This window comes from Leptonotus elevatus, chromosome 2 (assembly GCF_054856555.1).
Source record: "Leptonotus elevatus isolate MCC_2025b chromosome 2, RoL_Lele_1.0, whole genome shotgun sequence".
Classification (NCBI taxonomy): Eukaryota; Metazoa; Chordata; class Actinopteri; order Syngnathiformes; family Syngnathidae; genus Leptonotus; species Leptonotus elevatus.
The window spans coordinates 7,715,244-7,729,712 of NC_141240.1; positions in this window are offsets into that span (position 1 = coordinate 7,715,244).

Genomic DNA, 14,469 nt, shown 5'->3' on the forward strand with positions numbered 1-14,469 from the left:
GTTTCTTTATCATACTTTTAACTTGCAGATAATGTAAAAAATGTCCGTTTTTTATTTTGTATTTTTGGAGCAAGGATGTATATGTTATAAACATATTATCTGAGAAGAGATGGTGGAGATGTGTAATTCCTTTCTGCTCCCACACACCTAAATAAAATGATTTGTTGTTAAGTTGAAAGTCGGGGTTATGCCATATGGGAGAAAGCCCGCAGGGCTCCACTTGGGCTTTTGTAATTTCTAGTGCCTTCCACCAGGCAGTCAGGGTGGTGGAAATCATTGGGTTTTTAAAACAATGATGTCGCTTAATCGATGTTGTAATGAAGAGTAAATCTAGAAGAACACACTGCTGATTGACGCTCCCACTCAGCTGACGCCCAAGCTAGCACGGCTCCCCGAAGACAGCCGATCAGCTAAGCTATTTTAGCTCTGTCCGAACTATAATTGTGTGCTTGCTGCTCGAAAACCAGCAAACATTGCATTAGAAAAGCCCGGCAAGACCCCAGGTCTCCGTTGTAGGGAGTGGGAGGAGGTACAAAGGGCTCTCTAAAGACTTGCGACGGTGAGGTGGAAGCAGGTGCGTGCATCAGTGAGGAGGTGTGCTGTCTGGCTACTTGCAGTGCTGATAGCTGGCTCTGAATGGAGGCGAGTGATTCAGAGAACTCTTTTACCTTGCCAAGGAGAAGGTGAAGAGCTTGGTCGTGCTGTTTCAATAGAACTCCTTGTGCGTTCTGAGCGTGGCGAATGGGGTCCGTATCTGTTATACTCAAAGGCAGGCAATAAGCTGTTTGCAACTGACTGTGTGACAGTTAGAGTTGATCTGGCGCTGAAGTGAAGTCCAGGGCTGGCTTTTGTAGGCTGCTGATTGTAATTACGTGCGCCTGGCTCCTGCTCCAGCTGTGTCTCTTTCACCTCGCGCAGCAGTGTGATTTTCTCACGCACACATACACACAAACAGGGAATAAATGGGCAGGGTTCATGGTGAGGAAGCAGGGGCTCTGACAAAATGTTGATCATTGTTTTCCAAAGCTAAAACATTTTTTTTTGCAAATGTCTTATTTTGCTAAGACATAAAGTGAATATGCTTTAATGGAGGGCTACAGAAATCAGAGACTATTTACTGTTGATTCACTGAAATTCCAAAGATATGGACAGTTTTAAGTTCTCACAAAGTTGGGAATATAGAATTGTCCAAAATGTCGTTGTTGTCGTTCATGTATTCATGGGTTGACTATGAGGTGTGGGTGTGTGGTGTTTTGTATGTACATTAAGATTGGGTAATAGCACAGAAATCAGGTAACAATGGCAAGAAAAATTGTGTCAAGTAGAAAAACTTTACTTCCACAGCACTCTAAAGACTAATCTTAAATGTATCAGCCTTCCAAGAAACAATCAGAACATGCCTCAAAAGGATGCCAACTCTTCATATTCTCTTTTATTCCAGCGTAAGATAACAGAGATGTAGCCTCGGGGTACTTTTGGTTTACTCTCAATTTCTCACATCAGGCATGGATGGACACATCAGTAACAAAACAGCGTATACAATAGAAGCAACCGACTAAAAGTGAAGGCTAAATAGAGCATATGTGGCCCACTGTAAAGTAGATTTTTATTCAGATTTTAACCAGCAGCATATCCTGCACAAAAATTTTATTATAACTGATAGCACAGTGTAGTGAAGACCTCTAGCAGTGCACCAAACGGAGTGCCCTACTAGTCAGTATTCAGTCTTAATGAATAATGTGTGACTGGTAAAACACAAAGACATGCAAAATGAGGATGACTTTCATTTTTTTTCTCTTCAGTTTTCTTGTCTTGCCTCAAATGTACACAGTAGTACAGGCAAATGACACAGTCCATGGCAATTGTTTATTTTTGTGAATGCCTTGGGCCGCTAAAAAAACAGATGGCAAACCACAAATGGCCCCCGAGCTATAGTTTGGACACCCCTTATCCACATTCTTCTAAAAAAAGAAAGGAAAAAAAAGGTAAAATGGTAAATGGACTGCTTTTTATATATCGCTTTATCTACTAACTTTGCCAGCAAGCTGAATTCTCGCAGTATTTGTTCACAAATACTACGAGTCCTGCTACTCCTGATAAGTTCACACCCGACCTTTTTTAGGTCGGGCCAATCAGGCGTTGTTTAGGGCGGGACATGCAGCTGTGACGAAACCAGGAAGCGACGACGCTGGGGGAAACCAACAAACCTAACAGACGAATGGACGCTGCAATTAATTCCGTTCTCGCAGAATTACTCACTGTTTCCTTGTTGAATGTTGTACAGAAGGAGGCGCTTCGTGCAAAGATGTCCGTATTTTATTTTATTTTTTTCCCACTAAGACAAGACCGAAGGCGACATTTTCAAAACGTTGCCTTGATTGGTCAAAACAAACGTGCAAAGATGCTGCATAGTCCAATCAGCTCGAAGTATTGTGCAGCAAGTCCCTCCTTTCCCGAACGGATCTGCCAAGTGAAGTCCCAGATTGATAATGTGAAGAATGAGTGAATCACAATTATCAATCTGGCTTGTGAGGTTAAGAACCTCACGGATGGGAGACGACCACTCTACCGCGCTGCCCCTAAAAATAAAAGACTGAAGCTTCTGAAGTTTCATTTAAATGTCCTAAAATATGTCAGTTTGCACAAAAGACAATGTATATATATATATATATATATATATATATATATATATATTAGCATTTTGCTCCCTGAGCGTACTCCCTTAGGACCAAAGAACATACGGCACAGTGATTTTTGCAATGCCGTTACACCACTAGCAATTATACAGTTGTGGTTTCACCTTAGAAGTGACCACATTATACATAACTATGATGTGGCCCATGATTAAAACAAGTTTCACCCTCCTGATAACATATGTTTTTGCACAACTCTCATGACAGAAAAAAAAACTATAAACATCAACCGTAATGCTACTTCCCATTGTTGTGCTTTCACATCCGATGAAGGTATTAATTAAACTATCCATCCATCCGTTCTCTGTATTGCTTATGCTCTTTAGGGTTCCGGGTGTGCTGGAGCTTATCCCAGATTTTGTGCGAGAGAGGGTGTAAACCTTAAACTGTCCGCCAGCCAATCGTGGAATAGAGCACAAACAAAGGAAGTATCTGAATGGAGGCTACAAAACAAAAAAACACTATGGCTAAAAGAGTATACCCTTTTAACTCTATGCTACAACCTGTAACCTTTTGGTACAAGTAGAAATTCCCCATCTTGAATTTTTAGAGACTTCGACATTTTGCCGATGCTTCTGTACCGCACATTCAGAATCCTTGCCTGGCTACCACTTGTCAAAAAAGGTAAAAAATTTTCAGTGACAAATAATGTGTAGCAATTACACTGGAAGTCAAATCAGAAAGCAACTTGTTAATTTGAGTTCCATTTACTTGATTAATGCATTCATTAAATCTAAACTCGTAAAGCCAATGGCACCTGTGTCGCACATGTAACAAGAGATCAACTAGCCCGTTTAGTGGGAAATTGCCTCATCGGTTAGTGTCATTATTATGGCCCCACAAGCATCATCATTACCTCATTTGAATGTGTAGGGGGCCACTGAGGTAAGTCATCTACGGAGTGATTAGCTGTAGCGCTAACAACACTGATCAAAATGGGGTTTGCAAGCACAGCAGGGGAGCTGGTGCAGCGCCTGTTGCAATTAGCATACTTGCACACAGCACAATAGCTAATTTGTGCCAAGGCTTCTTGGGGCATCTCTAATTGGCAACTTAAAAGAGGAACTTTAATGATTTCGCAACTAACCTGTTGGGCTGTACGAGACTAATGTGTTCTTTACAATTGTCGCTTGCAGTTGAAAAGGATCGCACATCTCTGTCAAGTAAACATGTTAAGAGAAAATCACTAACTCCAAAACTGGCTAAAGACCATAGGGTAAGCTTCCGTTTTAAAGTTTTGTGACCACCATGGGAGGTGAAAATTAGCAAAAATGTGCCCAAAAACCTTCTGAAGAACATGTCACCCCAAATGTTGCACATTAGCGAGTACCGGTGCATTGCTCCAGTCGGTCTGTAAATGTTGCCGTTTTGCTCCTAAAATTTAAGACAGTGCAACAAAATTTTGCATGACCAATAAATAAGCTTCTTTTTTTGATGGTCCTAAATACAGTACTGAACACACATTCTACTTAACAATACTCATTTCATTATTATTAAAAACAAACAAACATGCACATTTTGGAACATAAAACATTATGAATACTAATTATGTGAAATATTTAAATAATTAACATTTCACAGTACATACAAATATATCCCTTACAGGCTGGGACTCTCTTAACTCTTTGACCGCCAAAAACATTTAATAACGTTTAGTAAAATCCAAATGAGTGCCGCCAAAAACGTTAAAAGACGTTAACTATGTTTTTTTTGGGGGGGTCGAGGAAAGCCTTGGCCAGCTGTGCTGAAAGTATCAAGCAGATCGAGTTAGTATAATGACTATTTATGGGCACTAGATGGCAGCGATGACTCTCTTTGGACAAGATCAGGTAGGCGTCAGTAGAAGACGTGAGGCGGAGCTAGAGTGTTGAGGGGAGAATGGCTGAGGAAGCGAATATGGCGACCGGTTGCAAGCAGCTCTCGCTTGAGCATTTTTTTCAAAGACGAAAAGCATCGACCAATGCTAAAGAGCACATTGATGATGATGATGGTGACTCCGAGGTTGACGGCGAAGTTGGAAGCGTTGACGCGGCGGCTTCGATCACGTCGTAAAGCCTCACCGGCTAGCGATGCTAACGCCGGAAAACGTGGTGCACAACCGAGCACTTCTGCACAGGCGGCTGTTCAATTGGACGATGAAGAGTACCCCGAGTCCAATGCATATTCATCGGAGGAGTGGGTACAGTCTGATCACGGAGAAGGCACTGGTTCTGGACTACGATGCCACCATGAATGGAGTGGATAAGATGGTTCAGAACATCTCTTACCACCCGGTATAGGAACTGAAGGACATGAGGAAGCCAGACGTAACACCAGGTCACCGTATCATGATCCTGAGAGTAGACTTGATGACAACATGGCCAAACACACACTGCAGTATATACCTGCTTCTCCCCGGAAAAAAAGGCCGGCAAGAAAGTGCACGCAAAGAGGCAATCCCAGTGAAACTAATCTGTGGTGCAAATCCTGCTGCGTCCCCTTGTACGCAGGGGAGTTTTACACAATATACCACACAAAAAGAAAAACTGTATAGTTGAAACATCCACGCAATTGTAAATAGTACCACAGTTGCACACATTTGTAAATAGTTTGCCAAATTGTTTTGTCAAATTGTTACACTGTTAAATGTAAATAAACTTATTTTGCTATCAAAAAGCACTTTTTCATTGTTGGTGGTAGTGTTTTACAAAAGTAAAGCACTGTTTAGGTGTTTGTGGCATCATTCATGGGGAAAAAAAGGTGTCAAATTCACTAGATTGCATGAAATAATATCGTTTCACAAAAAGCTTGATTTCCCCGTATTTTGGTCCAAAACAGAGCATTTTGGATGAAACTAACCTATTTTCTATTGTTGATTACTGAAAAACGGAATAAGGTAGAAACAAACTTTTTTTTCTGATGAAAGATGAGAGTTCAATCTTTCATATGGTAGTATCTGAGTTTCCATAGTCCAAACGCAAAATTGTCTGTGGACCTTGAAAGATCAGTCAAAATGCTTAAATCAGCTGGCACCCACATGTTCTCTTTTCTGAAAATGCTTGGCAGTCAAAGAGTTAAAGTCCAAATTTTTCACCCATGATTAAAATTATGTAAATGCTCAAGATCAAGTTAAACAAAACAAACATACCTTGGTGGCGACACTACTTCCAAGTACTTCTTTGCCCTGCGTTGACTGCCCTTTAAATGTTTCTACTCAAGCACATATTACATAAAACAAGCCCATGTCTTGTTGATGAATGTCACTAGAGGCTTTTTTCCCCAGCCAAAATACATGTAATAACGTTTCTGACAACATTGTTTGTCGCTAGATACCATTTTGTCCGTCTTAAGAGTCACTATCTTGCATGTTTTGTAGTTTATTTTATTTTTATTGTGTTGCGCTTCTCATTGCTCAAGACAGATATCACCATCTTAACGGCATATCTATCAATTTATGAAACAAAATACACTATTCTAAAATAATGTGCACATTTCCAACGTGTGAAAAGCCATGGTATGAAAGTCTGAACTTTTTCCAATATTTTCATAAAGCTTTGACTCCCACTCACACAAAACAACAACACCATAAAGCCACAGGGCCCATGGACTACTCCTCTCAAAGTTCTGAATTCTTCATTTCTGTTAGAAAATATAGAACACCTCCAACCAACTGTTGGTAATGCAACAGCGAGGCTATCCAACACTGAGACCACATTTGAACCCACTTTTATTGTCAGGAACTGAAAGACAGCTGCCTTTGCAATCTGAACCGAATGCCGAACATATGCCAACCCACAATCACATGCAGCTCTTAAACATTTTAGCGTACTAATCAAAGGCAGCTGGGAAGGAGGGTTATGACATCTAAAGAGAAAACTGCTTTCAGCTTATGAAAAAAAAGAAAGAAAGCAAGATGTAATTGCTTATTATGAGATGAAGCAATCTACTATTTGGTAAGTACTTTCACGCGTGTGTTGTTTTTCATATGACAGATACTGTATGTTCCACGACCACCATGGAGAAAATAATGGCAAAGGGGCATGTTCAGTCAAGCAGAACAGCCTCGGATGAGATTGGGGTCAAGCTCAGTCAGCTCAAGATCCTTTGGTTAATGTAAAGGCAGCACTGTTTGATGAAATCCATTAGGTGTAAGCTTTATACCCAAAGCCATCTTTGTATGAACTACAGCTTTTTGAAGGTCATGATATTATTTCCAGGACATTCAGCAGTGTATAATAGTGTTTTCTTCTTGAACACTCAAACAAGTCAGTTTGAAGAGTTCCTGAAAGAGAGTGCATTGTACCGCTGAGGTTTTACTGTATTTAAAAAAAGGAATAAATCCAGTTAGTTCCTTTCTAGAATGTATTTAGAAGCACCTCACAGTGTTTTTATACTGTCACTTTGTCAAACAAATCCGCAATGCAAGTAATCAACCTTAAACTCCGACTGTGACAAAACTTAAACGAACCACATGAAAAGCACTTGCAAAATCCTGCCATCCGTTTTCTGTGCCCTTCATAAATGTTTTATGTATTGCCTCCAGGCTTGCCATTTGACAAAAAGAAAAAACAACAACAACAAAAAACAACCAGACAGCATCAAATATGTGTTTTGTTTTTGAAAGTATGTACGTGTGTTTCAGGAACTCATCAAAGAATCTTTGAGTCATGACTTCACCTCCTGAGTTGCAAGGTGCTTGCCGCCACCGTGCGGGGGTTGTTTGAAACATTTTTTTCTCAACATACAAGGAATCCTCTCCCTGTCATTTTTTTTTTTGAATAAATGAGATTGTTGTTTATATGATATTATAGATATTGTTGGCTTTTTATTATTTACATTGTCACAGTGGCCGTCATGTTTAGCATGTGGAGCTAAATTGGGCCCCCTCCGAGCATTGCCAGAGGCATAAACTCAGCTGCACTCCCGGCAGAAGCTTTAGCAAGGAACCAACGACTTTTGAAGGAAGAACCCCCTCCTGCTGACTGACTTTGATCCTCCTGGTTGAGGACTCATGCATGATCGTATATAGACAACACAGAAATGAACTTTCAATTGAACTTTTGTAATCGAATGCGCTGAGGGGATAAGCGTTATTGGCTTTTTGTTTTTAATGAATCCCAGAGGTTTGAAGATTGTTTTACATATAAGATGGACACATATGGAGCGCAGACATCCACCAAGCTTGAACATTTGTAAAAAACATGTGACCCAGTGTATATTATTCTGGGAACAGCATTCCCACATATGTTGTTTCTTATCTTTATTTTTTTCAGGCACTTATTATTCCTATCACTATTTTGCCATGCAATAACTCCCACATAAAACATCCGATTTACACAGTTCAAATTTCAACTTGCTTCAAAAATTCACGCCTCTCCTGGTATATATCGTCTGATTCCTTAGAACTTACAGTATTCACGCAATTTAACGTTAAATATAAACTTTTCCCCATTAATTTTCAATAGGACAGACACAAATATGAAATGTTCTCCTGTAAACATTATTAAGCATATAGATGTATTTAAGGCAAGTTGTGAAATGTCTGAAATCTTCTTGTTTATGTTTAAAAAATAATAATTTTAAATTTTCACACAATTTATCTTTCAATTTACTTTATAAGCATTCTGCATGCATTCAAATCTTAGCATTCAGCTACTAGCATTCAATGTTCAGCATTCCCACGCAATTTTCTGCAGAAATTGCACTTTGTCCAGTTGTTGTTGCTGTTGCTTCTGTAACACAGGCATATGACAAGTCTATTCTTGTTTACTATTACCAAGAGTGCTCATAAGTGATGTGCAGGTGTGCATGTGCAGAGCAATAATGGCAATATTAAAAGTGTGTCACTGCACATTTGCATACCAAGTGTTTTGCTTGTTTGTTTTGGGGTGGGGTGGTGGGTGCTTGTTTTTTTGGGGGGGGGGGGCTTGTTTTGTTTTTTGGGGGTGGGGTGGGAGAAGGGGGGTTAGACATGGCTCGTAGTGTTGCGGTCGTTCACGAATGATTCATTCAAACGAATGCATCTTTTGAGTGAACATACTGAATTAAATCACTTCATGACCTTATTTTCCCACTTCAATTGAGATCAGCCGTGAAATGTGTGCCACACAGGAATCTTCGCTACAATCGGCTCGCACCCTCCTCAGAAAAATAATTTCTTGTCATTGGCTAATTGGTTTTCTTTGAGAGGAGAGTTAGCTTGTTTTTACTGCACAGCTCTATGAAGGCAGATTGAGGTGGGAAACAGTATTGTGGTAGTAACTGGAATGGGAGATGTGCTAGAATATATACATATATATAAAAAAAAACATTTTGCTGACAAAAATGAATAAATAAATAATAACTTGATGTAATAACAAAATGTTGGTAGAGAAGCTGATGAAATGTGGCAACCAGATGGTACAAAACTGCTGAGGGATTCCTGCATTAATGTTTATGTGACACAAAAACTCTGGTGGTGGGTTTTTCATGAACTATTTAGAATTTCCAAAATTGCATGACTTACTCTAGTTAGTAGTGCTTCCCTTGAAAGAAATGTCTCTCCACTTTGATCAAATTGTACTTGAGCAACTTCAGAATACGAAAATACTGTACAGTATCGAGTCACAATTTGCCACTCAGCATGGAAACAGTAGACTCGTATTGTAAATGCTACAAATTATATACATACAGTATGTACTGTTAATATTAACAATGGTAAACAATGATATAAGTGTATTATCAGTGACCCTACATTAGAGTTGAGGCCCGACACTTCTCCAGATTCTTTTTTACATTAAAAAAAAATGTATAACCCATCTATGTTAATTTGCTGAATTTGGTAGGTATCATTTTCTTTAAGTTTCTGGTTCAGGGGCAATTATTCACTGTTCAATGTAGTCAAATAAATTCTCTAATGTGAATCAATTTCAGTGTCATGAATTGATTTTGAAAGTAGCAATGTTCATGTATATATCTCGTTGTCTATATACTGTATGCACAGACAAGAAATCTTTTACAGATTATATTCATTTTGTTGGATCTATTTAATTAGGTAACATTTATATTAAATTATACAGTGTGAATACATAAAAAAAAATACTTCAAGATATTGCTATAGGCTACATCTATTAACAATGCAGTGGATGACCCCTAAAATATAGTGAGCCCGTGATAGCTCCCCCTACTGGCAGTGAGGTTGGTGTGTCTGGTTAAAATGAACACCAAGCAACATCCTCAGGTGTTCCTTTGAGAACCAAAGCAAAATTCTTACATGCTCCCCTGATTATTATGTTCCATCATCAGTCAAACAGCAAAAACAGAAAATAAGTAACTTGAACAACATTTTGTAGAAAATGGATATGATGGTTGGTTTTCAGTCAATTGCCAACTGTTAGTGATGGTCGATGGCCTGGCATCGATACTCACGATCAATTGGGTATCGACAATGCTTATAAGGTATCCACACTAAGGGTGTGTTTGGAAATATAAGTATGCTCTGCTACACCCCAGCTGATCAGTAAATCATGTGTTATTCAGAGACAAGATGGAAGCTATAGCCTACAAGAAAGATGCGAGGGTTGTGTGCTGATGGGGGATTTGAACAGATTTGACAACAAAACGCTTGTAAATTCAGAGAAAGTGAGCCCGCTCTGCCTCTCGGAACGCTAACACTATCAGAGTAGAGTTAGGTCGTCAGATTGAATTTCCAGAACGCACCCTAATTAGTCAATGAAAAAAGCGCATGTGTCACTTCCACAATTGTTAGACAAACTTACGACATACAGGCTGTATGACAAATGTGTTTAAAAGTAAAAAGGACATTATGTTATTTTGTTTCTACTGTTTAATTTGTAATTGGCTTAATTATTTATAGATTAAGTATTATTTATATATATATATATATATATATATATATATATATATATATATATTTATTTATTTGCTTTTCCGTCAAGACCGTTGATGTGATGAATAATCTTGGTCAACATGGTATGGTCCATTTGACGAAATAATTTATTTTTCTGTTTCTATGATTTTCCTGTCATTAGGCTTTTGAAAGTGGACGCACACTTTTCGCTGTCAACTGGATGCTCGGCTTATCGTGAGGCTAATTCTATTGGCTCAAATGACGGATGCTAATAGAAATTGCAAATCCTTACAGTTTTAATTATGTGCTAAGCGAAATCTGATGCGGATATTGTGTTTGCCTGCAGCATCCCCTCTTTTTTTTCTTCCAACCACCTCACCCCCGAGTTGTGCCCGTAAAACTTTTGTAGTGATCTACTCTGGCCTTTATAGCTAAAAAATATTGATAAATATTTAGAATACCAATTGGGTGTTGTGGTGACATCGCATCATGGGTGTCATGTGTGTGTCTATGTGTACTGCTGCTGGAGGCCGTGGTTCCAAAAAGCCAGTTAACTCTTTTATCACCAAAAACGTTTAATGACGTATACTAAAATCCCAGTGAATGTCAATAAAAACTTGAATTGACTTTAACTAAGTTTTTTTTTTCTTAATGGACAGTGCAACGTCTTGTGCGGCGCTAGTTTGTGAAATCCAAAAACACCCACTAACTATGGCGAGTAGATGGCCAGATACAAGTATGAAAACAATCTGACAAAAGTGCAATATAGCTTAAGTAGTTTAGCTATATTTACTAAGCTCATTTTTAATTTTTCATTGTTCCAGTACCAGCTCAGTGGTTTAGTGGTAGAGTGCCTACTGCCTACCCAGAGACTTGGAGGTTGTGGGTTCAATTCATGGCTGGCTCATACCAAAGACAAGACAAATGGGACCTGTTATCTCCATGTTGACACTAAGTTGGCTAAGTTATCCAAGCATAAAAAGTACTTATGTATTTTAAGCAAATAGTTCGATTTATTACAGCTTGAAAAAAGTCAACATTACTTGTTTTTAGTCTAAAAACACTATTTTCAAAACCGCTGTGGTTGATATAGGCCTAGTATTATTTTCTTATTTTTCAAAATCTCGCTGTAAATTTAAGTAACATTTCCTTTTTCTGTTGGCAGATAATTTTGCTTATTTGAAGTAATAATTTTCTTATTTTACTATATTTTTTCCTTAAATTGTATACCCTTCTTTTTGCAGACAAACACACATTCACACTTTCAATTACACCTACAGACAATTTAGAGCGTTAAATTAACTTACCATGCGTGTTTTTGGCATGTGGGAGGAAATCCGAAACACATTTGATTGAATTCATGTCTTCAAGGTGCTGCTGTGTTTCACTACAGTACCACCGCCTCCCCCCACTTATATTTGTACCCGGCACGCCACATGCGCCTCATTTACGAGACTGAAATCAAAACATTTCACCTCCTCGGGCATTGGAAACTAGAGTTGCAGATGGTGAATTAATCAATTGTAGCCTTCGGAAGACATGCCAGCCTCAAGCAACTGGTCCTCACAAGTTCAGCTAGACTTGAGAAGTTTATCTCTCTTTTGTATCAGAATAAATGCTGAATCTTTCCCGGCATCCACTGCGCCGCCATATTGGCAACAGATGTGCTTCCTTGCTGAGTTCTGACAGCAGCGCAACGCCTCAGTTGAGCTCGCCATCCCTGGCTAACTGCAGTCTTTTTTTCCCTCTCCACTATTTCCTTCTTATGTGTCCCTTCTCATGTACCTCATGTACCTTGTATCGACATTTTGCTGTAACTTCTGCATTGGATTTTGATTAAAACAAGTGATAGTTGAAGGTGAATCAAGGTTGTCAGTGCTTTGTTCTGAGGGTTTTAAAGAAAACCTGGACAAAGTAGAAGTGAGACCAATTAAGAGTGAGTTTGATATGTGAGAAGAGTGACTTTGCCCTTTTCTCAGGAAGATGATACAGATTGAAGGTGGGAGGGAGGTGAGCGCTGGATTTGTTGCTGCACCCGGGGACACTCAATCATGGCATTCATAATAGGAGCCTCATTCAATTGCCCCCCCTGGCAATTTCTGGGCTTTGTCGCCATCAAACAATAATGTAAAGAGCACCTTTTGAAGGTGACATTTTTGCCGAAACAGTTTGTTGCAGTGCCGCCACCGACTTTGATAAATTATTTCATTTGAGGAGCACGCTCTGCACCTGTGCATGCCTCTAATGAAAGAAGAGGCCAGTGATGCTGGTCAGACGCTGCACCTTATGAGTAGGGATGTTGAATACCACTTTTTTTTTTCAAATTGATACCAGTAGGGCTGTGCAGATCGATCCAAGTGTCGATAGAATTGATACTAAAGTGAGTATCAATATCGCATCAATACCAAAAAGCTAATATCGATTCTTTACACTTATTTTGGTTTCTCATGGGTCTCTTGCGCAATCACTTTGTAGTGCATGCGCCGGCCAATGACAGCTGGTAGTAACTAAATGACACTTAACACTAAGAGTCATGCTTTGTTTGAGCCTTTCCAACTACAGTGGTACCTCTGAGTTTGAACATAATTCGTTCCTGCGAAGTGTTCAAAGTCCGACTTGTTGAACCTCCGAAACATTTTTTTCCCATAGGAAATAATGTAAATGCATTTAATCCGTTCCCAAGCTCCAAAAACAGAACATTCCTATTTTAATTTCTATTTATGTTTTTTACATTACAGTACAGTATTTAAACAATACAAATACCTTACCTTACTTATTGTGGTGTGATGGCATCAGTGGATGCTAAATGCATCAGTGCTGAGTTTGTGTATTTTACATATTGTTAGACTACTAAGCGGTCCTTGCGTGCGTCGTTTAACGTCAGGCACGTTGTTGAACAACTAGGGGGGTCCTCGTGCCAGTATATACAGAAATAGTCACGGTAGTTACAACTGCGCGATAATCTCCTTCCTAATTCCACTGTGGTTCGTAGCACTGTATGTTTTTCTTTGCTGCCACAGGCACTGTTGTCTTTCTTTAGGTCCATGGCGAAGAAAATTATGGAAAAATCAAAATGCACTCGCGAGTATGGAGCACCTCCGGGAGTATTCACAATCTGAATGGAAATGAGCAGTGCATCGTCTCACCTACCGCAACGTGAGCATTCGCCATTGCTCGGCTACCCGTTTTCAAGGTACGTTCAGCTTAGCTAGCTTTGATTGGGTGTTCGAACTCCGAAAATGAGTTCAAACTCCGAGGCATTTTTTACTTACTTGGTTGAAGTCCGAATTGTACGAGACGTTCAAACTCCACTGTATTAGTTGTGCTAAGTGTTAGTGTAGCACAACACGTACGTATCGTGTTATGTGTCTAGACTGGAGGGAACTTCAGTGGCTGACGTTTCTTTGAGTGCAGAAGAGCAACAGTGACTAAGAATATGAAGATTATTACTACATTGTTACTATAAACAACGGTCTAGGTATGTTTCCGTTGAGGATATTACATAATGGCATGTCTCAGAATTCAACAAGAAAGTTTAATAAAAAAAAAAAAAGTTATTCAATAGGACAAACGATTTAAAATACCATAATAGTTTATGAACCTAAAAGTCCTTGGTATCGGTATCTGCGATATTGGCACCAGTATTAACTTGGTATCGATCGATACCAAAATCTCAAGTATCGCACAGCTCTAGACACCAGTACAAGTTCTCAACTTTTGAGTAGTCACTGATACCGATACCAAATACAGATACCACAAGTACATTATATTCCCACAAAAAAACAATGACAGATCATTTTAAAGAAAAACATATACAATATATCCCTATTTAGTATTTTTTCTTAAAAGTGCATTCAATTTAAGGCAATTTCCTGATTGTAAAATGGCCATTGTCGCGAGTACCGATACCTTGAAATAACGCTGGCATCAGCACCGATACCTCATATT